This window comes from Eptesicus fuscus, chromosome 21, assembly GCF_027574615.1.
Source record: "Eptesicus fuscus isolate TK198812 chromosome 21, DD_ASM_mEF_20220401, whole genome shotgun sequence".
Classification (NCBI taxonomy): Eukaryota; Metazoa; Chordata; class Mammalia; order Chiroptera; family Vespertilionidae; genus Eptesicus; species Eptesicus fuscus.
The window spans coordinates 23,236,527-23,262,719 of record NC_072493.1 but is presented as its reverse complement, the minus strand read 5'-3'; the positions used below and the strand labels follow the sequence as shown (position 1 = coordinate 23,262,719).

Genomic DNA, 26,193 nt, shown 5'->3' with positions numbered 1-26,193 from the left:
AGCCAGATGGGTGGGTCTGACCAGGAGGGACCCATCCCCCACCCCCACCCCCAAGGCCAATGTCAGGGGGACACTCATCTTTGATCCCAGACCTCGGCAAAGCAGGGGATTTTGGGGGTGGCGCAGCCTAATGAGTCCCAGACGCTGGAACTTGAGTTACTTCCCACATCTGGTTTCTGTTAAGGCCTCCACCACCCGATGAATAAGTAATAATATAAAAACACAGGGATTAGTATTTTCCCTTCCATTGCTCCAGGCGGGCCTCCTGCCCAGCCCTTCCCAGTCCTTGGGGCCTGACCCGGGTGGGCTGTTCCTCTGCCTGCCACCACCCTTCCCACAGCACAGTATTGAGCCACCCCCCCTCCTGGACCCAGGGACCCCGACCTCCAGGCCTATGGGTGATGACTGTGAAGATTGCAGGTCACCATGACAACAATGTTGGCCCAAGAGTCAGGAAACCTGGGTTCCCATCCTGCTCTGTGACCAACTACTGTGAACTCAGGGAAATTACCCCAGCCTGCCTCCGAGCCTCAGTTTACCCACTGGTAAAAGGGGGCCTGTAACTCTGCTTCTTGGGGTGGGGATGGTCTTAAATAAGGAACCCAGAAGGGCTTCGTGAACTGGAAACTACATGGCTCGGGCCATCAGGGGGCAGGTTCTGGTTGGCCTTCCTCCTTACCCTCCTGAGTCTCTCAGCCGCAAGGGCAGCGGCTTTTCTACTCTGGGCCTGAGTTTTCTCACCTGTAGAATGGGGATGGGAACAGACCCCACTCCACAGAGTAAAGGAAGGGCAAAACTCGTTAATCCAGGGAAAGCGTCCAGCATGCATTGGGGCACGGAGGAGACTCTGCTGTGGGGTCCTGGAAGGAAGGATCTGTCCTCGGCACGTGTGCACAACTTTGATTTTTTTATTTATTTATTTATTTTAACCCTCACCTGAGGATATTTTTTCATTGATTTTTTAGAGCGTGGAAGGGAAGGGGGAGAGACTGAAAGAGAGAAACATCGATGTGAGAGAGACACATTGATTGGTTGCCTCCCGCACGCACTCTGACCAGGGCCAGGGCTCAAGCCTGCAACCGAGGTACATGCCCTTGACGGGAGTCAAACCCGGGACTCTCAGTCCGCAGGCTGATGCTCTATCCACTGAGCACAACCGGCTAGGGTACAACTTGGATTTTAAATAGTCTCTCTTTTGCTAAGAGCCGTTTCTGTGCCCGGGGTTTTGAAACACCTCTCCCATTCAACTCTCCTGACAAAACCCTGAGGTGTTAGGATCCTGAGGTACATATGGGGAAACTGAGGCACAAATGAGTGACGTCACTAGCCCCGGGCCACATGGCCATCACACAGCAGATCCCATGTGTGTCCAGCTCAAAGGTTGAAGTCCCCAGCTGGTTGGTGGCAGTGCTTGTCTCTCCCTGTGGATGTACTCAGAGCCTGCCCAGAAGGGGACAGCCAGCCTCTGTCCAATGAGAGAGTCCACAAGAGAATGTCCCAGGGGCACAGTGAAGCTCCCCCGCAGATACAGGGGGACACCTGGCAGTGGCCAGGCTGCCCCACCATCATACGCAGGAGTTCATGACATCCTGTCAGTGGTGAAGGGAGCCGGTATGCCTGGGTGGGAAAGTCCCTTCTCCCACTGAGATGCTGCAAAATTGGACCAGACCCAATCCCAGCAGAACTCCCCTCCAGCAGGGCCCACCCCCCCTTCTGAACTCGAAAAGCACCGCCCATGTTATGCCTATAAATGAGTGTGGGGTTCATCAAAGAAGCTGGGCAGAACTGCTCGATGGGTGGCGGATGGACTGCGTGTACCTGCACGTCGCCTGTGCTCTGACCGCCTTACAGTCCCGTGGGCCCTTCCCCTCATCGCAGCAAGGCTCTCTCCCTCTCATTCTTCAGGTTTGGTCTCAAATGCCCCTCCTCAGAGCAGCCTTCCCTGCTCACCCAAGTCAAAACTGCCCCCACCCCTGTGCTTCCTGCCACGCCACCCAATTTTATCTGCTTTGGGACACTTGTCAGCACCTGTCATCAATCACTGGCTGTGTTGGTCCTTGTGCCCACTGCCTGTCTTCCCAATGACACGGTCTTGTCTTTCTCTGTACTGGTCCCAGAGCAATCGCCTGACACTTAGGAGGTCCTCCATGAAGGTTTGTTGGCTGGACACTAAGAAAGAGTGTGCTTCCCACCTGCCCTCTGTGGCCCTGGATCCCATGTACGCATGTTTGAGAGCTTGGCCCACTGTGGTGGGAGAGAACCTGGGTGGGGCTTGGGTCAGGACCTGTGCCCCTGCCAGTGGTCCCTGCAAGCAGCTCGCGTGTGTGTAAGTGGGAAGGACATCCATCCCTTCATGGTGTGCCTGAGGACCAAGGAGCTATTGGAGCCTATCCCACCGCAAGGAAGCTTGGTTATAGCTACTAAGATCCCCTCCACCTCTGAGGTGGATGCATTGCAAAGTGGCCTCAATTGTTTGCTCTCCCTGACCCATGCCTGCTGCAATGTGACGGCAGCTCTACCTATCCAGAGGCAGAGTTGCTTTCTGCCCTTGGACCTGGGCTGGCCCTGGGACTTTGTATGGCTAATAGGATGCAGTAAAAGTGATGTCATCCAACTGTGAGCCTGGACACAGAGGCTGGCTCCACTTGCTCTCTTGTTGACCCTCCTGCTGGAGGGTGAGACATGCATGGGGCAGTTGTCCCAGCTGAGGGCCTAGTCATGTGGGGTGCCCAGTCACAATCAGCAGAGCTGCTGATCTGGAGCCCACAGCTGAACACAGACCCACATCTTACCACAGTCCCAAGAGCAAGCGCAGCCAGAATCAGAACTTCCCAGATAAGCCTGACTAAACTGCCAGCCCAAACATCAGAACTATGATCCAAGTAATGGTAGTTGTTTCAAGCTACAGTTTGGGGGTTATTTATTACACAGCAGTAGTTAACTGATACATTTTAGTATTGAGAACTACAACATATTGGAACTGGAAGGGAGCTTAGAGACCAACCAATCAGAACGTACAGATGGCAAACTGAAGTTGAATCAGGGCCTCCTGCCTCTTGGCTCCCCACTCCTCTTGAACGGGAAAAACACAGCCCATGTTACACCTATAACATGGTGGTGGTGACTTGGCTTGGACAAGCAAATCCACCTCAGCGAATGTGTTCAAAGGACATCATCAGGATGCCGGCCAACAGCTACCTACAAGGATGTTCATCATAGCATTATAAGAGTGAAGAACAGGGAATAAATAAGATGACCACAATAGAGGGCTTGTTAAATAAACTTTCTGGTTAATGCAACATAATAGAATCTTCAAAATCATGCTATAGTTACATTCACTTTGGGAACTTTTTCAGTATCCAATAGCCTGAACTATCACACCCCCCATGCCACAGTGATTTTACTCCGAGGCCCAGAACCAACAGGTGTGCAAACCCATGTGAGCCGGCAGCAAGAAATCAGTGTTCGTCAGCCGCCTTGTCACAAAGGCCCAAAGGGAAGCCCTCCAAATGCCCATCAAGAGTGGAATGGTCATGAGTCATGGCAGATCTAAATGGTGGAATACTATATAGCACGGAAAAAGGACAGGAACAACCATATGCACCCACGTGGATGCATCTCATAAACATGGAGTGAGTGGTTGCCACCAGACCCCAAAGAGCACATGCCATGTGCTTCCCTTTATATGAAGTTCCGAAACAGGCAAAATGGTCTATGGTGTCACAGTCAGGATGGGGGTTCCCTTGACAGAGAGTGACTGGGAGGGGATCAGGGCCTGAGGGCAGGGCAGGTAATGTTTGTTATCTGGAACACTTTATGAAGTTCAAGCTGCACACTTTCCCGTGTGTGTGTTATATTTTAAATACCCACTACTAGCAAAAATGATGCCATGAGAGATAGAATATTATCTAATGATCTGGAAAAGTGACCCAGGAGTGAGAATCAAAAGAGGTGACAAAAGCATGTAATTCCATCTTATAAGTAAACACATGCACAGAAAAAATGATGACAAACGAACTGTGACCATGGTTCCTGGGTAGAAAGCAGGTCGGAGCCATTCTGTTCTTGCTGGTGTCTTCAAGAAGAGGCTGGGGTTTGGGCTGGGCTGCGGAGCCCATAGCTCCACTGACCACTGATGCCCCGACCCCTTGGCCCTGAGCCCCATGGGCTGTTACGGAGTCTGGTCTTCTACAGCATACCGGCAAAGAGTTAAAGGTGGGGGAGGGGGGAGAGCTCAAAGAGCTGGAATGAAAACCTTCCCTGCTCTCCAAAGGGCAGCAAACGCAATCCAGATGTCAGGCCTGCTCACCCTGTAGCTAGCACACAAAGGAAGCACATTCCTCACCCAGCTGCTGGGGCTGAGAGCTGCGGGGGAGGCGCCCCGACATCTGGGCCCCTGCTGCAGAAGGAGGGGCTGCCAGACTGGGGGAGGGGCAGCAAAAACAGCAGACGCCCTCCTCTCCCAGCACTGGTCCGGGTACTCTGGAGTCTCCTCTCATCCTCCCAGGTACATTGCCACCAAGGGCAAGTGGCCATCTGCAGACTGGCCTTCGACCTGAGTGGGAATGGGCTAGGACAATGAATGTGGCGGTGTGGCTGCCTGGGTGGGTGGGCTCAAGGGGGTGTGGGTATACATAGAGAGATAAGTGGGTAAGTAGGAGGCAGATGGATGGGTGGGTAGATGATGGATTGATGAGGGGTAGATTATGGATGCCTGGATGTGTGGGTGGATGGGTGGACAGAGGGAGGCGTGGGTGGATGGATTTTTGAATGGATGGAGAGGTGAACGGTTGGGTTGGATCGATGGAAGGATGGATGGACAGATGAGTAGGTGTGTGGGTGAGTAGATGGATGGTGCTCTGACCTGAGTGTGATGCAGATGAGTCCCTTCGCAGGTGCTCCAAGGTGGTGGTGGGGGCGATGGAAACACAGGCCACTACAGCCATGCGGTGGTGGGAAAAGCCCACTTTGGGGTTAGACGAGCTCAAGATCAGCCCCTGACCTCATCTCCTAGGTGGCTGTGGGCAAGCCTCCTTGCTTCTCTGAGCTTTGGTTTACTCATCTGTGCACTGAGGAGGATGTTGTGAGGAGTAAGTAAGAGACGGTTAGCGAATACCCACAACTGCTTTGCGCTTGCATTTACACCGCCCCCCTCCCGCCAACACGCACACATACCTATCTAGGACCTGTTGGTTGGGGTGGGGGACTCCAGGAGAGTCCTCACCTGGCTTGAGAGGATTCAGTGAGGGCCTCCTGGAGTCAAGGACACCTACGCTGAGATGTGAACAGAAGAGTCCAATGATAAGAGTTAGTCCCCCCCCCCATTATGGGCTGCAACAGAGGGACAGTATATGCAGTGTGTGTGTGTGTGTGTGTGTGTGTGTGTGTGTGTGTGTGTGTGTGGTGTCTGCTTGTGTATTTCCTATAGGGAGGGGATGTGACCCCAAGAAAGGCTGCAGAACACCCCTGGGATATTAGAACATATCTAATATGTACATGTACACAGTATCTCTAGAAGGAAACAGACACTGCACCTGGGAAGAAGGGGAGCCAGACTTCCTTATCTCTATATTCCCTCTGTAACAGGACCCTCCCTCCCCCATTTAAACCATGTACTTGATTTATTTTTATTTTTTTAATCCTCACCTGAGGATATTTTTTCCATTGCTTCCTAGAGAGAGTGGAAAAGGGCGGTGGGGGCGGGGGGGAGAGAAGAAACATCGATGTGAGAGACACATCAATTGGTTGCCTCCATCACAATCCCCGACTAGGGCCAGGGAATCAAACCCGCATCCCAGGTACTTGACTGAATACATCCTGAGACCCTTTGGTGCAAGGGCTGACGCCCTCATCACTGAACACTCCAGCCAGGGCCCTTGATTTATTCTTTAACTGCCTGCTGCCCACCAGCACTGTGCCCCGCCCCACCCAAGAAGCAAACAGTCACAATAAGTAACGGATAGATAATTACAAACTGTCATATAAGTTCATAAACATACATTGTCTAGTTTATTTATTTTAAAAAAAGGAATTGATGAAATCTAAGGAACTCATGGGGCCACAGGTCTGCCCTCTGAGCTCATAGCTGGATCAAGTGGGAAGTCCTATAGACAGCTGCAGGCACACCCTGGGCTGGGGGTCGAGTGTCAACGCTTCTAAGAAGAGGCGACGCTGCAGCTGGGTCCTGAAGGCTATACAACTTGCACCCCTGAGGGGACGGCGTCCCCAGCAGAGGGCATAGCTCAGTCAAAGGCATGGCAGTCGGGGTTCAGGGACAAACGAAAGCTCTGCCACAGGCGAGGTGGGGAGTGGGCAGGAAGGCCGGGGCATAGTCCTGCCAGTCTGTGGAGGGTCTGGAAAACCGGGCCCAGGAGTGAGGATTTCCCTCTGCCGGCAACGAGGCGCCACGAAGGCTTAACCAATTCCCAACATGTTTTCATTGTTTAAAAAACGTGCAAATTGGCTGCATATCACCTTGAACTCTCCAGAAAAAGGCTGCCAAATTTTAAAATAATGCTGCGCATATGAATGCTAAGTAATAATTAGGGACTGGAGGGCTCTCCTGCACGTGTTTCTCCTGAGTGCCAGGGGATTCTCCCGCCAGCCCCAGAACAGCCACCAATCCACACGACCTGTGAGGCCCAGATCACCTGTGATGTGTACACTGAGCCACACACACCGGTGAGGCTTATGTCATCCCCTGAAGGGTGGGGACACCATCCCCCGCTGACAGGGCCTGAGGGACTGCAGGCTGTGATGCACGCGAGATCCCTCAAATACGAGCGGCTGAAATGGGATTTTAGAAACGACCTCCTGGGAAAGACAGGGCCACGCAAAGGCAGTTTGGGCTGGCTTTGCTCCCAGCGTCGTCCCTAACCTTTCATCTCCCCACTTTCATAAAGATGACCCTTGAGCTGGTGTGGCTGAGCGGAGGCAAGAGTAGGCCTCATGTGGCAGCACCTTGATACCCCCCACAGGGAGCACCCTGTAGATCGAGGACCCGGGGCTCCCTTTCACCCCCACCCAGAAGCGCACACATACCCATACGGTCCCTGTGTCCTCTCAGTTCCTGGCACACTGAAGGCACCAACCAGGCCCGTCCTGATACCGCAACCCAGGGACAAAGGCAGACCGTGAGAAGACCCCACCGCTTTGGGGGCCCTAGGCCCCTCTGCTCCTGTGATCAAGTGATATGCCTCCTACCTAGCCTTCATGGGGGGTCCTGGGGGTTCTCGCTTCCTCTTGCAGAATGGGCAAAGGCAGGAGGGCAAGCCCCATGCTGGGAGCTTTTCAGCTAACTCATTATTGAGGTCAAAGCTCACAACACAGGGAGGCCATTACTGCCCTCACTCCCCAGATGCTCAGAGAGGTCCTGATCCTCACCTAAGTCACACAGAACTGGTACAGGGCTTGAGTTCGCAAGGACACCACCGGCACCGTGGCCCCAGCCTGCTGCTCACCTCTTCAGATACCCATGGCTGCGGTGATTTCATGATTTTACTCCGGCAGAGCCAGAGGGGCCTGGAGTCAGGGCAGCCTCATACCACCTCCAGGAGGGGGTGCCGAGCCCCAGCAGCTTGGCGTGGCTGCTGACGACACACTTTGGGCATTCTGAGCTTGAAGCTTTGGGGGCTCTGACTTTCCAGGGCTTTTTCTCCCCAATGGATTCCAGGAAGTTCCATCTTCTTGCCCTAGGGACCATCAACATGTCCCAGAAATTCCAACTGTATGTCACCCAAAGGGCACAGGCCAGATCCCCCTCTGCAGGGGGTGCCGAGAGCCTCAGGAGCACCCGCATCCCCAGTTCCTGGTGCAGAGCTTTTGGGCATCTGCTGTGCGCCGTGGGCCAAGTTTTCACCTGCATCACCTCTCACAAGAACCCCACTATTGACCCGGCTTTCGGAGGAGTCAGCAACGTGTCCTTGGTGAACCTGGCGGCCTGGCCCTGGCCAGGACTGTCACTATCACACAGGAAAGCCCAGTCTTGGCAATGCTCCCCCAGCAGAGAACGAGAGAGGGGGCAAGGCAAAGGGCCCCTGCTCCTCCAGTCCCTTGACCCGGAGCCACCTCTGCTGACAGTTCTTGTGGGTCCGTCCAGATCTCTCTGTGTAAATACAATCCTGTGCATGTTTACCCTTTAAGAAAAGGCAAATAAAGGTGCCTACCAGTCAGACGCTTCTATTATCAGCGTTTCCCCTGCTTGCCGACGTGTCTTTTCCAGTGACCACCTGGAGGCTGCGCTCGGGGTCCTCGCTTGTGCGATGGGAATAATTACCTCTCCCCTTGAGTGTTAACGGGAGAATCAAAGGAATACCGCACACCCGCAAAGCGTACTGCTGCAGCCAGGCATACAGCAAGGGCCAAATGAGTGCCACTCTACAAAGAGGCAACTCCCTGAGCACTTGCTTCCTCCAAGGCCCTCCTGGGAGCTCTCCCTGCAGACGGGCTCATCTGTCCTACCCCTGGACCCAGGTGGTGGAAGGTTTGGACCCTGCAAAGACAGGGTAGGTCAGGCCCTAGGCCCGCTGCTCGTGCTCAGCACATAGACACATGATATGCCTCCTCGGTCACGAGAAGCTCTGACACGGTGTCGACTGGCAATGTCTGTCGATGGATGTGTGGTTTGCAGTTAGACAGACATGAGCAGAGCAAGGACGATGGGCCAGGTACAGAAGGGCACCAGGTCACTAGGGTGCAAAGCCCCGGTGCCTAGCAACAGGCAACACTGGCAAAACAAGGACCCCACCCCTCCAGGGTAACCTTCCCCCCCCGCTAGCATATCGCTGGTAATGAGGTTTAGACCCCCCCGATCTTTCATGTCTCTGGTCACGTGAGTCGGACCCTTCCCTGACCTTTCCTCATATGGCATGTTGTTGGTCATTCAGGTTCGACCCCCTTAAAGGGGGAAGGAAGAAGGGGGCTGGAGAATAGCCCTTCAGCATTAAGCCCCCAGGACAATGAGGTTCTGACCCGAGTCAAATATACATCTAGGCCTCAGTGTGTTTCAGCTCCAGGCCCAGAAAAGCAGCAAATCCAGACAAGTGACGCCATGGCTGACCTCAGGACCAGCTGCATTGACGAATGACCCCCTGCCCTGGTGCCCACCAATCAGTAGAGACCATGACCCTGAAGGGACCCACCTGGAAAGCTGGTGAATATTTTATTGGGGTCCTCCCCTGAGACCTCAAGATGAGGACGGCACTGCTTCTCTCTCCCAAGCGCCCAGGGCCCTTCTTGCGCCTCTGTAACTTGTTTCCTGAGACCATTTCTTCTAGGCTCACTTCTACCTCTGGGACTTTCTAAATAAACTTTCTCCGACGGTCTGAGTCTTGGCTCTGAATACTCTCTTAGCCAGGAACTCAAGTCCTGAGTTTGCTGAACTGAGGTCCAGCCTGACTCCACGGGTCTAACTGGTGCCGTCCTTGTTGCCAGCAGATGTTCTAGGTCTGCACGCTGCATCACGGTCACGTGAGCAAGGTGGCCGAGTGTGTGATGGGGAACCCTGGTGAGTATCTGCAGGTGTGGTCCGACTGTGCAACACCAAGCCTCCAAAAATGTAGTGGAAAAGGTAAGCCTTCCCAGGCATACAGCAACGCCCCATCCAGAAGGGCACCAAACTTGGCAGGACAGGGGCCCCCACCCTTTCCCAGCCCTGCTGGCGTCCCCGCAACCTGGGAACAACACCTCCTTTCTCTGAATTTAAGGAAAACAGCCTCCTCTGGAAGCAAAGCTTTTAAACAGATGTTTCCTCTTGGCCTGAACCTCCCACACCTCCCCCAGCCGGGCCTCCCCTCCAGGCGGGGCCTGCTCAGCTCTCATAGTAGGCAAGGCGCAGGGGAGACCAAGTGACTTCAATTCTTTTTCAGAAGGGGGAGGAAAATATTAAAAAAACGTGTTTTACAAGCCTGCCTTTGCCATTGTTTATGTAAACAGGTAAATTGTTTCCTGCCTCAATTAAAAACATCTGCCACATAAATGAATACCAATTAACTCATCCTGTTTTTAATTACTCTGTTAATTACACGCAGGCAGCAGAAAGGATGGCTGGAGTAGAGAAGCCGAGTGCCATCCCTCCCCCCAGCTTGGCAAGGATCCTGAATGTGTCTGGCTCCTGGAGGATGAGGGTGGCAGGGAGGTGGTGGCACAGAGCCAGCTGGGATTCCCCGAATCGGGACTGCCCAGTGGGCACCTCCTGCCAGGGTCCTCCTGCATGGGGGCCAGCGGTCAAGGGTGTCCCCTCCTGGCGCACCCCGGGGAGGGGGAAGCCCCCCTCCTGCAGGCCCTTTCTGCCCCACCTCTTCCTGCCCCTCAGCCTCCTCCAGCCCCAGGACTCCACCTCTAGGCCCTGCTGTCACTGAGAAGAAGAAGAAGGGACCTTAAGGGTGCCCCACTTATGCCCTGGCCATATTTTGTTGGGGCAGGGATCAGAGTCCCCGCGAAAGGGCACCACTGCTCAGTGAGCACCTGCTGAGTGCTCACAGTGTTGTACGTGGCTGGAGGCTCCCGGGAGCGTCCTCACCCACCCACCCCTCACCAGCATTTCATTTGGCTTGTCCTCCCCCTCAGCCTTCAAGGGGTTTGTAATGACACAGCGTCCTCTGCCTGCTTCACTGTCACCCAGCCAGGGCATGCAGGAGGCGCTCAGCACATGCTCACCAAATGAACCAGGCCACCTCGCCCCTGACCATTCCTACTTACAGCAAGAGGCCTGGAGGGCAACAACCTGTCCAGGGCCACATCACCTGCACCTGCCAGAGCAGGAATTGAACCCAGGACTCCAATTCCAGGGCTTGTGGTGTGTACATCACCTGTATCACAGTGGGCCAGGCTCACATGCCAATGCTATTCCAGGGAGTTAGGTATGGGGTGGACCCTCGAGTCTGCAAGTCTGACAGATCCTGGGAACCACACTTTGGGCAGCTGGGCTCCACCTCCATGCCCCAGGTCTCTCCTTCCAGGGACATCTCCCCGTCCTTACTCGGCCCAGGACAGGACATCCTGCCTCCCACAGACATGTGTGGTTGTCAGACACTCGCCCCATCTTTACGCTCAGCTAAGGGATGCTGAAATGATCAGAGCTGGCTGGCCCTCAGAGCCCATCCAACTAGAGTAGGTAATAGGTTTCCGCTAGAATGCAAGTACAAGCAAAGGGGGCACCAGAGCTGCTCCAGAAGAAGGATGCTGCCTTGGGCAGGTTCAATGCGAAAGGAGTGCTGTGATCAGTTAGTGATGCCTGCCACCACCACGGGCGTGGGCAGAGATCGACTAGCAATGTCTGCCATGGGCATCAGATTAACAGCGTGCAAAGGTACCCCACATACTGGTGCATTAGGAGTCACTCAACCCCTCCCTTTGCAGATGAGAGACTTGAGGCCCACAACATTCTACAGCAGTCTGCTTCTCCAACTCCCTGTTGGTGTCTGCTCAGGGGGCTGGCTGCCCCAGGGGCCTTCTCTGAGGGATGGGTCAACAATACACAAGTGGACAGGCCAGAGTCCACATCACACTGTCCCCAGGGGCAAGTCCCTTCCACAGACTGCTTACATCCCTTAGACATGAGCTGCACGTCTCCGCCTGAAATCCTGTCCCAGCACTGGAGAGAGGAGAGGCGAACAGCCAGGGCAGTGGCCAACAAAATATTAACTCCTTTAATCTTCCCGACAGCCCTGGGAGGTCATTCCATTACGATAGTAGTGATGAAAAAGTAAAACATATTACACTCCAATTTTATAAATGGGACCACCGAGGCACAGAGAGGTTAAGTAACTGCCCAAAGCACACGGCTAGGCAGGGCCAAGCTCGGGTTCTGACCCAGTTAGTGCAGCTCTGCAGGGGCCCCAGCCGGAGCTCACGCAACTGCCTGGATCCACTGTGGTGTCTCCACATATCCAGTCTCCCCAATTTGGCAAATGGGGATGGAGAGACCCAGAGGAGCCCTGGAACGGTGAGGGCTGGCTACAGGCTAGTGAGGGGCAGGCACGACTTTGGAGTGTGAAGGCAGGTGTCCATTCACGGTCTGGCCATGGGCTGTGAGTGGGTCTCTGGGCCTGAGTTCTCCTCGCGAAGTGGGGGGGACCCTCACCTCTGTCTTGAAGCATGGATGTGAAGATTCCAGGGCTTTCCTGCAGGCCTCTCTGCCCTCTGTTCCCTGCCTGCCTCCCCTTCCAGGCAGGCCACCAAGCTGAATTCCTGCATGTCGCCTGGTGGTTTCCTGAGCTGCTGTGGGCCCACCCTACTCGTGGCTGCAGGACTTGCACCCTGAGACCTAGATGGGGCGGGAGCCTCTTTCAGATCTTCTGCAATGCACATTTCCTTTCAACACCCACTCGCCATCATAAGGGTTGGGGCGTTTCTCTGGGGCCTTTTAACCAAAATTGAGCAATAAAACAACCTAATAGCAGTCAAGTCATGAAAGGGCTGGGGCTCCCCCATAGCACACTGGGGCCCTGGGCCTGTCAGAGAAGGAGTCCTGTGCCGGCTCACCCCAACAAAGCCAGAGCCATTGCCCGCGCCCAAGAGGCTCTGTGAGGAGCAGCCAGGAAGCAGAATCTACCCGCTAGGCCTGCCCTTTGGGTGAGAGACACCCCACTGGCAGTCCCACGGCCCCGGGTGGTCCAGACATCAAGGAGGCCTCCACACTTGGAGGGAGGAGCCCAGAGGACTCACTGGCTGGGACTTCAAATGGGAGATGGCTGCAGAGAAAACGACTGTAGGGATCTCAGATCCAGCAGCACCCCCTGGGAGGAGTACTGAGGGGTGAAGGGCCAGGCAGGGGCTCATGAGGGTGGGCCCAGCGGCAAGGGCTGGTGCCCCACGCCCAAGAGGCTATGTCTTCTGTGGAGAGGCCACATTACTAGGTTTAAACCCAGTGATCTTGGGCAAGGACTTAACCTCTCTGTGAATGAGCCAGCACAGGGAATCCCCTGCTGGGAATTAGGGGTGGTTGACCTCGCTGAAACCGAAGGTGGGGCCTCCTCACACCTATCTAAACATTTCTCATTCAAAGTCACAGGGGATGCTCTCCATCCCCTCATGGGTGACACGGGCAGTGGGGCAGACAGTTATAACAGAGTGGACAGTCTTGGGAGAAACTAGAAGCCACTGGTCAGTGAGTGCTCACTGTGGCCAAGCCCAGGGCTCATGCAGCGTGTACCAGCCCCCAGCTAGAATCTCAGCGTTGATTCCAAGCGGCACAGAGAGGGCAGGAGCCGGCCTCAGGGCACACAGCGTGGCCTCATCCAGGAGCCCACACCTGCCTGGCCCCAGAACAAACGGGCCATTTCTGCAGCGGCAGAGGGTCTGCTTCCAGCTCTGCCTGGGCCCCCTCCCCGTAGGCTTGGGAAGGTGCCAGGCAGGCAGATGGGCCTGACGCTGGTGCAGCCGTGGTGGCAGCTGCTCTGGGGGAGAAGAGTGAGGAGCCAGGTTCCCTTGCCTTCCTCCTGCGTGTGGGAGCCTTCTGGATGTTTTGACTCTTCCCACCAAATGGTCCCAGAACCTCCAGGAGATCCGGGTGTGGCCCTGCTGAGTCAAACAGCCCTCGGGGGGTTTTCTGTGGAGGGGGTGAGAGGACCTTCCTCATGCTAAGGCGATAGATAGGCTTGGAGGCTGGTGGAGGATGCCATCTCCCATTTCACAGCAGGGAAAACTGAGCCTTTGAGAGGGCAGGGACATGCCTGAGGCCACACCGCTGGCTCCAGGGTTTCCCCTCTGAACCCTGACACATTGGGCCAGGGCATGTCCGTGAGCCTCTGAGGCACCTGCAAATCGGGCCATGCATTTTTCTGGGGGCTCTAGAGCTGCATCAGCTTCTCGGGGACACTGCACCCTCGTCTCCAGCGTGCCCCTCGGGATGGTCTTCCTGAGGCTGGGAAGTAGGAAGACCCTGCCTGCTGTCAAGGCCACGGGGTGCACACCCTCCCCACCTGGGCAGTGTGAACATTTTCATATGCCTGTTTTTAAGAGAGAGGATGAGTGGGCAAAGACCAGGCTCCCCGTCCATTTCCAGAGCGTCCTCACACCTGCTGCCCCTGCCAGCAGGTCCCCAAGCCTGGCGGGAGCAGGGTCCCGGGCTGCAGGGCGGCCTCTGCGTTCTCCAGGTGTTTGTAGGACTCACTTCCCCTTAACTCAGACCTGACTCACCCACCAGAATACAGAGCTTCCAGGAGCTGGAGCGAGTGGGTCTGATCGGGGAGTAACGCGCCCGATGCTGAGAAGTGAGGAGCAAATCAGGGTTATTCTGGCTCCTGAAAGGGACAGAGAATTCCTCCTCGGGTACCCAGCTGGACAAGCCCCTCCCTCCAGCACCAAGCTCCACCAGATTGCCAGCAGGCCCTGCCTGGTCTCCGGAACGCCCATCTTCTGACCGCCCCTGTGCAGTGCAGGCTTCGGGAGACAAGCAGCCACCCCTCCGCCTCCTCCCCCTTGGCAGTGGCGACCAGGCCACACCGTGGGACATGTTTTGACACGGAGGTTCGCCACGTGGCCCATCAACACAGGTGACCTGTGCTCAGCCAAGAGCTTTATTTAGGAAGGACGTGGGTGAGCCCCGGACCTGCCAGCTGTGGGGCCGTGACGAATCCGCGGGACTGTTCCAGGTGTCCTGTGGGCCTCGGCGTGGGCTCCCGCACAGAGGGATGCGGTTAACCTGAAGGGGTCCCACGGGGCCTGCACGCTGGGGATGCCATCCGGAGGCTGCAGGCCCAGCTCTGAGCGGGAATCTGGCTCAGGGACAAACTGGTCGCTGCCGTGTAGTTACCAGGGTGGCGAGTCAGACAGACACCCCCCTCCCACGCCCCCCCGGATGACAGGACAAAGCCGGGCACGCAGGACACTCACTAACTTTCATGCTTTAGTATTCACACCAGCACCTCTGCCTACACAAAGCCCGCAGCGCCTACAGCGTGGCTCCCATGCCGGCCTTCTGTCACCTCCTGCCCCCGTCCCTGCATCTTCCCACCCACAAGGCCCCCTTGCTGGTCCTCAGAGGTGCCTCCTGGCCTCTGCACTGCTGTCACCTGTGCCAGAGAGGCTGTGCCTGATGCCACCTGGTTTCCTCCCCTTCCAGGCCTCAGCACACTGTCACTTTACCAGACAGGCCTGACCTGACGGGACAGCGACCTCCCACCCAGCCCGTGACCCTCCCTGGGCCCTTGGTGAAGAAAATATCACGTGTCTCCTTCATTTATTGCCTGTCTCTCTCCTAACAGAGTAGCAGCGCCCCGAGGGCAGCGGTCTGATGATGCTGGATTCTGGAAAGCGCCCATGAGCAGCAGGCACTCAATAGTTATTTGTGAAAGGAATAGACATGCACCCAAACCAGTGACATTCTGATGGGAGACTTGTCTCAACTAACTGTCACCCAGCTCCGTGCCTGCGTCTCACAGGCCGGGTAGCAGCGACCCCCCACCCGGGGTCAGCCTCTTGGGGAGACAACAGCTGGAAACTAAGGTCACTATGGTCCACAGTCCGCACCCCACCAGGAGGTGTGGTGAGAGGAAGAGGGAGGGACTGAATTTCTGCTGCACATTGAGGGCTCCACTGTTTTCCGATGCGGAGAGAAATGAAAAACAACTCTCCCGTGCCCTCCCAGCCAGGATATGGTTGTTCCGATTCCTCCCTGTGTCCAGACAGACTGGGGGAGGGGAGGGTCTAGCCATCCTTCTCCGGGGACCTCCTCAGGTCTCCTGCCCTGTGTGGGGTCAGCCTGGGTGTCCAGGGGGACAGCAGCTGCATCCGCTGATGGGGCCACACTGCCAGGGTCCTGCCCCGATTTCACATCTGACAGCTTCCGTACTTCCCTCCCTCCTCCTCTGACCACACCTCACAGTGACCTCCCTGCAGGGGGTGGGCTCTGGTCCCCTCCCACCCAGGTCACATAGGCTCCTTGTGGCCCAGGAGCTCCCTCCCAGGTGGTGGGGGAGGGCCACATGGAGATGCTCTGTCAACAGCCAGCATACACTGCCCGGGACGCCCTGCAGAGCCGGGCCGTCTGTGCCAGTAGCAGCCCCAACTGCCAAGGCCACTGGCCAAGGCTCCAGACACCCCGAGGCGGAGACACAGCGTCCCCGTCAGGCCTTGTCCGAACTCCTGACCCGAGCACCCGGGGCACGGTGTGTTCATGGCTGTTCCCGCTGCCGTGCTTGGGGTGGGCTGCTGGGCAGCCGTTGGAACTGGGGGCCTCTGTGAGCGGGCACCCAGGGCCCGCTCTAGTGAGTGTTTCTGGATCACTGGGGTGTGCCCTCTCCTGCCTCCGAGCGAGGACTGGCTGAGCTGAGCTCTGGAGGAACATCTGCTTGGGGGTGGACAATGTCAGGTGTGCAGACTGCCCAGGATGACCCTAAGCTGCCTCCCCTCCGTGGCTCCTGTGCAGGCAAGTCTCGGCGACTCCCGGCGCTGGGAAGCAGACTTGGCGATGAGATAACTGTTGGTGGAATCAAATACAGCGACAGCTTGCAGGCAGACGAGCTGCTGTTCAAACAAGCCTCTCCGAGCACACAGCGAAGGCGTCCCCACCAGCCGGGGACCCTAGGCATCGGCGCTTGGGAGATGTGGTTGGAGGGGCTCCCCGGTGGGACATGTTCCTGTTCCTCAGGACCTCCCGCATGAGGGGCCTGTCTGGGCTCTGGGGGGTGGTAGGGAACGTACAGACAAAAGTGCTGCCCTCACAGGACTGACCTTCTAGGAGGGAGCCAAGCAGTGCTACACAGAAGAAAAGGCACGGCACAGGGAGAGCGGGGGTGCCCTGGAGGAACAGCAGGGGCAGGCCACTCACTGAAAGGGGATCCCCGAGCGAGACCTGATGGAGGGCAGGCGCGAGCCATGCAGGTGTCAGGGAGAGCAGGCAGAGGGACTGCCAAAGCCAAGGCCCTGGGGTGGGAACATGCCCGTGTGTTTGGGAACAGCAAGAAAGGGATTTCAGTGAGCAACTAGGGGCGGGGGCGTGTGGCCTCAAAGCCGCTGCAGCAATTTGGTCTGTCCCTAGAGCTGCCTCATCCGACTGGCTTTGAAGGGGACCCCTCGTGCGAGGACCCCCACCTACCTCCCAAATGAGGGACAAGGACAGAAGCTGGGAGACCAGATGCGACATCTTGTTCATGCCATGAAGGTTAGACGCAGGTGCTGGGGAGATTCAGTAACTGTTTGTGGAACCAAATACAGTGACAGCTTGCAGGCAGATGAGCTGCTGCTGTTCAAACAATCCTCTCCAAGCACCCGGCAAGGGCGTCCCCACCAGCTGGTGACCCTGGGCAACTGTGTTCACCACCCCCGGCCACAATGTGGTCACCTGTGAAAAGAGGACGGCGGTGGCCACCCTCACAGGTGTGTGGGATGACCTGGAGGCATTCAGGAAAGCCTGGGCAGCCAGGGCAGGCAGCTCTTCTTCATTCATCCCTTGGAACCCAGCAGACAACGAGTTGAACTTAGAGTGACCACGTGACCCAGCACTTCCTCTCGGTGTGTTGGACCTAAGAGAATGGAAAACATGTCCACACAAAAACTTGCACCTAAATGCTCACAACAGATTATTCACACCCCAGATGTCCATCAACTGATGATGGATCCGCAAAATGCGTCTACCCTGCAATCAAACATCAGTCATTAAAAAGGAGTGGGGTACTGACACGTGACAACATGGCCAAACCTCAAAAACATCACGCTAAGCGAAGGAAGTCAGCACAAAAGGCCACATAGTATATGACTCTATTTATATGAAATGTCCAGAACAGGCAAATCCACAGAGACAGAAAGACAACGAGTGGCTGCCAGGGGCTGGAGGGAGGGGAGTGGCGAGTGAACACAAATGGGTATGAGGTCTCTTTTTGGGGTGATGAAAACTTTGGGGAACTAGATGGCGGTGATGGTTGCACAACCTTGTAAATGTCCTAAATGCCACTGAATTGCGCACCTAAAAACGGTTAAAATGGTGGAATGGAGGTTCCTCAAAAAATTCAAAATAGAACTACCATATGATCCAGAAATTCCATTTCTGAAGACATACCCCAAAGAATCAAAAGCAGGGTTTTAAAGGGATATTTTACATCCACGTTCACAGCAGCGTAATTCACAAGAGCCAAAAGGTGGAGCAACTCAAGTGTCCATCGATGGAAGAAGGGATCTACAACATGGATGAACATGGGGGACATTATGCTAAGTGAAGTAAGCCAGTCACAAAAAGACAAATACTACACGATTCCACTCATATGAGGTCCCCAGGAGTCACATTCACAGAGATAGGAAATAAAACGCTGGGGAGGGGAAATGGAGAGTCACTGTTTAATGGGACAGGATTTCAGTTTCGGAAGATGAGAAGCTCTGTGAATGGATAGTGTTGATGGTTGCACAACAATGCGAATGTGTTTAATACCACTGAACTGTATACTTAAAGTGGTTAAGATGGTAAATTTTATGTTCTGTGTATTGGAGCACAATTAAAAACACCCCACTGGGGAGACTGAGGTAGGGCAGGCTGCAACCTCTCCACCCCTCCATGCAGCAGCCTGTCTGTGTTACTAACAGCACAGGATTGGGGAGCCCAAGCTCAGCGTGAGGGACACGGGTGTGTGAGGGGCCAGGCTGACCTTCCTCCCGTGGCACCTGGGGCCCATCCTATGGTGGCGCTAATGTGGGAAGGCCACAGCCCACCCCCCCCACCCCCCTTTCCAGGCTCTGTGCTCTTTCCCACCTGAACAAGTGGGCAGGCAGTACTGCGAATGAGGGCAGGCCCCAGCGGGCTGGTGATGTGGAGATCTTATTATCTCTAACTCAAAACACACCCCATATATGTAGGCATGTCCTTAGGGGGCCAGGAGGGACCCTGTGGGAAGGTCTGCCCAAAATAATCTCCTAAACCAGGAGGTCTAACTGGGATGAAGGCCATTGTGATGTGAGGAATACCACACAGGAAAGGGGTCCAGGGTACCTGGAGGGAGTCTCAGGCTCTATGAGAGTCAGATAAAAGCCCTCTGTACACGTGACATTAAGATAAATCAAGTCCAGGATTTCACAGTTATTGCCTCAACCTAGAAGCCCCCAGGGTCAGTATAAGCTCTGACTTCGACTCAGAAAGGAAAATCGAGTCTGTGCCAGGTGCTGTGGTGGCTCCCGCTACCAGATATGTGCAACCATGATTGTTGAAATTCCAAAAGGAGGTTTCACGTGGACCAGGAAGCTGTAGAAATGCCCCAGTGAAGAAGGGCTAGTACGTGGGCTGGCTTAGAATTTAGGCATCTGACTCCCAAAACTAGGCTCTCCCATAACCAATCCATGTAGATGTAGAGTGACAGGCATCCTGGGACAGTGATGTAGATAGACACTATAGTGACAGGCATCCTGCGCAGTCCGTGTAGGTGTGTAGTGACAGGCATCCTGGGACAGTCTATGGAGGTGTGTAGTGACAAGTGCCCTAGAGAGTCCATATAGATGTACAGTGATGGGTATCCTGGGGACAGTCCATGTTGATGTGTAGTGACAGACATCCTGTGACAGCCCATGTAGATGGTAGTGGCAGGCATCCTGGGACATTCCATGTAGGGCAGTGACAGACGTCCTGGGACAGCCCATGTGGGTGTGTAGTGGCAGGCGTCTAGGGATAGAGTTCTATCTCTGAGGCCTTTGCTGGTCCCTTCAGTGAACGCTGACTTCAGTCTCCAGGGTGCAGGGCCCTGGGTGTGGGGCAAGTCTGTTCTGACTTCTGTGCTGGTTCCCACCTGAGCTTCGGTTACACTGAGACCAAGTTCCCACGTTGTCACAGTGCAGCTGGGCCGGGAAGAGCAGGTGGGGATTAAGACCTGGCACGCACTCTTCCACTGTTATCAGCTCTGGCCATCTAGATGGGCATGGGCTCTCCTATAAATGCCCCAAGGCAGTCAGGTGGAGGTCACACTTCCTTCTTCTGCCTGGTTTTCACACGTGCACACACACACACATTATATGCTCACACTCACACTAACGTCCATGTGTGCAGTCACTCACACAAGGGCTCCTGAGGCCAGATGACAGTCCGAGCAAGAGGCCAGGGCTTGGAACCCCAAGGCCTGGTGAGAAGTCACCACCAGCTATTTGGAGACCTGGTGTGGCAACAACACAGAGGCTCTCGAGTTGTTAGATAACTGGGTTCCTGAGTGGAAAGCCCACCTCTGCCACCAAGGAGCTATGGGAAGTGTGATCCCAGCCTCAGTGTCCTCTCTGTGAAATGGGAGGGGGATGCAGCTGGGGAATGAAGCTTGTGTCCCCAGGTGGCACAGAGCGCAGAGAGCTTGGCCCTGAGCTTGCTGTGCCGTCATGTGTGGGGAGGTGGGTCAGCAGGCGCGGGGGCCCGGGCTGCACAGGAGGACATAGGTGTAGGGAGAGTAGGCCCCCTACCCAGTCTGTCTGGGAGGGAGAAACGGGGTTTGAGTGCAGAACTGTCTGATGCCCCACCCACCAGTGAATCCCAGGACAGCACTGGGTGTCCGCCTAGAGCGGGGATGTAACGGCCATGTCCCCAAGCCAGTAACCACACGCCAGATCACATGGATCTTTCATACCTTATCACAACCTGAGGAGACAGGAGCCCCGTGACTGTATTTTGCTTTTGAAACCAAAGACACAGAGAGGGTGAGTGATCTGCTGATGACCACACAATCAGTGGGAGAGGAATCACGGTTCAAATCTAGCCAGTGGGACTCAGAGAAGCCAGCATGCTGCCCCTCCCCCTCCCCACTGCCCCAGAGAACGGGGCAGGAGCTCCTGGAGCTCGGCAAAGAGCTGTGGCCCCCTTGCCTCTCAACACCTCCCCTCCCCTTCCTGTAAGAGGGGCCCTCGGCAGCTGGGGGACTTCCCTTTCCTGGCTGCTGCCAGGTCAGGACCACTGGGCGAGAGCTCCCGTGTGAGTCCCACCTGTCACCCAGGGCCCTCGGCACACGAGGAGCTCTCCCCACCTGCCCCCGGGAGGCCCAGGAGCGTCTCATCTGGCCCTTTTCCTCCTGCCCTGCCCCTACTGTGGACTTTTCTCTGCTCGAGTAAACAGAAGAATGTCCCGGTGCCCAGTGCCCGGACGTCCTCCCCAAACCTCCTCCTGCCACGTCCTCCACCGCACTCCCAGCCCCGGGGGCCGCCTGGGTGGCTCTGAGTCTGACTCTGGGAGGCACTGTGTGTGTGTGCACAGCGAACAGGACGGATGTAGGCGGCGGAGAGTGTGTGGCTGAGCAGCAGAGGGGGCGCTGGCGCCTTGGCGGAGAGACATCTTCCTTATTACGCATCTTTGTTTTCCTTCCAGTGACATCTGGCTCACCGTGAGGTCCCACGAATTACGAAAAGCAGAAGTCTTAACTTCTGTTTTATTGCTGCAGGAAACCGTGCTGCAAAGAGCGCGGCGGGAAGCACGTTCTCTCGCACGTCTGAGGCTCCAGCCCAACCCTGCACCCTGCACCCTGGGTCTGGCTGTGAACTCAGAAGTGGGAACCAGGCACCAATTATTTATCACTTTCATCATCATGAGTTTCCATCCCGAACGCCAGGGCTCTGCCTGGGTCTTTCCACTGATGCTGCAAGGGCGGCTTCCACTCCAGGAATTTGTTTCCAGACAGCGGAGCCCTGCTTGCATTAGCGTTCTTGGCTAAAGGCGGCCCTCAGAGGCACTTGGGGGCTGGGCCTCTCCTGCAGCCCCTGCCCTCCAAGTGGCCTTATCTGGGCCTCATGTAAAGGGGGTGGTGGGGGGATCCCAGACTCAGGGAACCATAGAAGTAGAAACAGGCCTGTTCTTTTTACCCAAAGGCCTGAGGGCATGACCTCAGGAAAAGATGTGGAGGTGTGATTCCCCGTCCCAAACAGTCCTGAGGAGACCGAGAGCCACAAGCGTAAGCCAGAATAAGCCAGGGAGCAACTGGCTTCTTGTAAATACACAGCATGGTGCCTGCCGCCTGGCCAGGACCTGGGAGCCCCAATCTCCCAGAAGCTGTGCCATAGTCCAGAAAAGAGCCTGTCAGCCCCTCTGAACTGCCCCCAGTGGGCCTCGACCCTCAAAGGCCGCAGCCACCAATCACGAGTTTCCAGCCTCCGCCTGTCCCTCCCTCAGCCGACACAGTGGCTCCAGGCACGGGTGCACAGCGTATCTCCAGGGGCTCTGAGTAAGCAGGTGCCTGTGGGCCCAACACTGGCCCTCAGGATTCTGAACTTGGAGGTTGCTCCAGGGGCCTGGCCACCTCCACACGGGAGCAGCAGTGTGGCGCCTGCCCACCTGCCTCTGGTGAACCTCTCTGGGCCTTCGCATCCCCATCTGGAAAATGGGACAGCAAGGGTGCCCACCTTCAGGCTTGTTAAATGTAAGGAAGCGTGCCAGCACAGAGCCTAGCACAGTGAGAGTTTCTGTTGGTGCTGCATTATGACCACGCTACCCCCTGCCTGGCACGACACAGGTGTTCATTCACTGTCTGCTCAGTGACTGAGCCGTGGGTGGCAGACACTTCCCGGGGCATTTCTTGGCAGTAAGTGCAATCACGGCCATCCTCTTGCATTTACAGATGACAGAGTCCAGGTCACCTCTCTCCTCCCAGGCCTGGGAGGTGACACCAGCTGCCCAGACATGGATTCCTATCAGCGTGATGCTATGTTTGGATGCCCTGTTCTAACAGCCAGACAATGTCCAGTGGCTTCTAGGAGGTCTTGAACACAATGATCCCCCTCCCAGCTCTGGTGTGAACTGGGAACAGCTGGGATAGGGCTGGCCTTAGGCACTGTGACCCAGACAAGGCTGAGGTGCTCTTCCTCCTAGAACCTCAGGTGCGCCTGATGTCAGCTACAGCTGTGCTTCATGTGCCTGAGGCGAGTCCAGGTGAAAGTTCGGACAGCTGAGGCATTAACCCCAGTCAGCACCAAGCAGTCCACCACCTGTCCCCACAGGTGTAGAAGGAATGCTGACAGGAAGGCCAGGATGAGGGCAGGAGGGCCTTGGGCAAAGGGAGGCCGATGCAGGGGCCGGGGCCAGAAGCCAGGCAGCCGCTTTCATGCAGTGTGGGGGATGGGGGGGTGGGGCAGCAGAACCCAGACTCCCTCCGGAGCCTGATGGGCCCGCACCATGCTGGGTATTTGTGAAAAAGGGAAGGCCCCACCAGCCCTGCAGGTGTCACGCAGACTCAGTGAGTACGAGCAGGGCTTGGCCGATAGTAACTGCCCAACAAGGCGCTGACAGTTGGGCTGCTGTGACTGGGAACAGATGCAGGCACGGGTCCGAGCAGTGCAGTGGGCAGATGAGTGCAGGACACAATAAGCAGGACGGAGATGCCCCACAGAAATGCCAGTTCCCTCCCTAAGAGCTCCATTAATTAAGCACCTACTGTGTGCAGCTTTTCACCGTACTCCAGGGAAATGGGTCACAGAGCCTCTTCCCTGTTTTGGAGTCCGAACACACACGCACACACTGACTGGGGAAGGAATTCGGATCATTTGAATTCCACCACCATCCTGAGGATCCTGGTGCCATGGGAGGCTGAGGATGAATCAGATGACCACCAAACACAACCCACTCACGGAGCCACAGGGGATGGGGAGGCCAGCCAGGAGCCTCAGAAAGGATTCAGTCAGCGGGAATGCCTTGCCCATACCCCCCATTCGTGCCCTCCCCCCCCCCCCCCCACTCTCTGCGGCTGGCTGGTCCTCTGAGAGGTGGCAGCCCTGCTGGCTTGAATCTTTCAGATTAGTGACCCAGCCTCCCGGCGTCTCCAGATCCTTGCGTAGGAAGGAAAATTAATTTCTTCCAGTCATGCAGAAATGAAAATATGTGGAGCCAAATCAGAGAGATTTCCTGGAGGTGGTAACTCAATTATGCGGATAACCGGGTGACAGAGGAAGAGCGTGTGGACCCAAAAGGGCTGGTGGGTGGCCCGAGGCAGCCCCAGAGGGTCCTGGAGGGAGACATCTTGCTGAAATCCTCCAGCCCACCAGCCCTAGCTGGGCTTGTGAATAAATGAGTACCGCGCACGTGACTGTCCCTTCCTCCCATCACACACAGATCGAGAGAGAGCTGGGTTCCCCCAGAAAACTGGTCCTACGTGGTGTTCTCCCGGCCTGTGTCTGCCGAGCTCTTGGGGAGCACGGAATGCCACATCTGTCCCCACGGCTCAAGCCTGTCTCCTTTCTCTCCTTTTCCCTTCCAACATAGAGGTGGTCTGGCAGCCTAGCCCTCCAGACAGCGTGGCTCTTTGGGCATGGCAGTGTTGGCTGCACAGAACAGAACCCTCTGCCTCCTGGGCCCAAGTGAGTTTCGGGGCTTCCCCCATCCAGAAGGGCAGGGTAGGGGTGGGGCAAATGACACAGCTGGACCCCAATGCCCAGGAACTGTGGGTAGGACCTTCCTGCCCCTGTGCCTGCGGCAGAAAGGATACCAGGGGCCGCCTTGTATCTGGGACCCGGGGAGAGTGGGACTCCCTGGGGCCCAGCCCACCTTGCTCCCGGGTTCCAACCTTAACAAGTTTCCAGAACCTTGCAGCAACTTGAAAGAGCAATGCTAGGATGCAGAATAGCTACCCCCCTTTGTCCCCAGCCAACCCCTGTCCTCTGAGGGTGGCCGCCCTGGGAACCTCCTGTTTCTGGGTCTAGGGGAGGAAACACACACCCAGTTAGACATAATGAAGCAGTATCCTGGCCACAGGGTCAAAGACAGGGCCTGACCATTATTCAGATCTCCCTACAGAGGCGCATAAGGTCTCCTCTATTCTCAAAGGAAATATTTTTGTCCTTGGCCTCTGGAACAGGCCTTGGCCCTAATGGTGGCGAATACAGTGTTGTTGTTTTTTGTTTTTTTTGGGGGGGGGAAGGCAGGGGTCCCCACACCTACAGGGGTCTGCCCACTAGTCTGTGGCTCCCAGGCCCAGCACACAGGGGCTGGGAGGAGGGACAGCCTGGGGCTGTGTGTTCAGAGCCCAGGGGCTCACAGTGTGGCTTGCCAGGGGCCCCACTGCCTTCTGCTTCACGTAAGCCCATCTAGGGCTGCATTTCCAGCCATCTGTCCCTCCACATCGGCTCACACCTCCCTCCCTGCGGTTCCCACAGCCTGGCTCCCAGCCTGCCCTACACGCAGATGGACGGTTCCCAAAGGGTGTGAGCATAATCACTGCCATGGGGCTGCACCAGAGGCCCCACGGGCTGTCAGGACCCCAGGAAAGCTTTCAAGCTCCTCTCCCCAATCATCCAGAGCAGGGCAGGCCCCCCTGAGGGTGTCTGAGAAGACTTCACCCAAGACCATCTAACTCCTGACCACCACTCTCCTGAATGGCAGGGCCAGGAACCAAAACAAGAGGGGCAGGGGCTCCAGAGAGCTTGGACCACCCTCCCCAGCCAGGCCCCTGGACCCTCCATCTATCCTGGCGTCACCCTCTAGGCCCCCTCCCAGTCCTCTTGTCACCTGGCCCAGGGCCTTTGTCAGGAAGCCCAGATCCGCCAGGGGAGCCTACAGGACTCTCCACCCTCCGACGCAGTCCCCACCTTAAGTTTGACCACATCCCGGGCAGGTCAAGTTCTCGGTTCACCTGGAGAAGGGGGGGGGGGCGGGAGTCATTCAGTCCAAGTGGGTGGGCGCTGAGTGGGCTGGCCCCACCCTACCGTGGGCTCCAACTTTGCAAAGTGGAAAGAGGGTGCCCGGGGCGCCCGTGCATTCGGCGCGGCTGCAAGAAGACCCCTGGACGGCAGCCGCGGGCGAAGTCGGGGTGACAGCGGCGGCGGCGCACGGGACAGACGGGGCACTTACGGTCCGGAGGTCCGGCAGACGGAGGCGATCGCACTCTCGCGACCTGGCTCCCGAAGTGGCTTTTGCTTCGAATTCGGTCCCCGCCTCCGCAACTTGGGGGGCGATCCGCGCTCCGTCTTCTCCCGCCGCGTCAGACTCAGGCGCGCGGCGGGGCCGGGGCGCGCGGGGCGGCCGCCTGGGCCATGCCCGGGCTCGGCTCCGGCCGCTCGCTCCGCCCTCCCGGCTGCCCGCGCGGGAACAAAGCGCGAGCGCCGCCCCGGGCGGTCTCTGGCCTCCGCGGCCCGCGCCCGGTCCAGCCGCCGCGCCTTTGGCTCGCGGGCGCCCGGCTCCGGCTGCCGCGCTCTCGCCCGAGTGTCTCACGGGGCCCCGCGGCCCCCGCCCCGCGCGCTCCGCCTCCGCCTCCTGCCCCCCGCCGCCGCCGCTGCGCCACCTGCCTCCCTCTCGGCGCCCATCGCGCTCGGCTCCGCCCCGGG

At 56.7% G+C, this 26,193-nt stretch overlaps 1 protein-coding gene across 1 annotated transcript in view; it reads right to left on the bottom strand.

Annotated features, from left to right (window-relative positions):
* The window catches only part of CBFA2T3 (CBFA2/RUNX1 partner transcriptional co-repressor 3), a 54,497-nt gene extending 28,668 nt beyond the window's left edge, over nucleotides 1–25,829 (bottom strand). The window contains exon 1 of the mRNA XM_028142990.2: nucleotides 25,721–25,829. The gene's annotated coding sequence lies outside the window, so the exon portion shown is untranslated. The remainder of the gene's footprint in view (nucleotides 1–25,720) is intronic.
* Nucleotides 25,830–26,193: the final 364 nt, after the last annotated feature.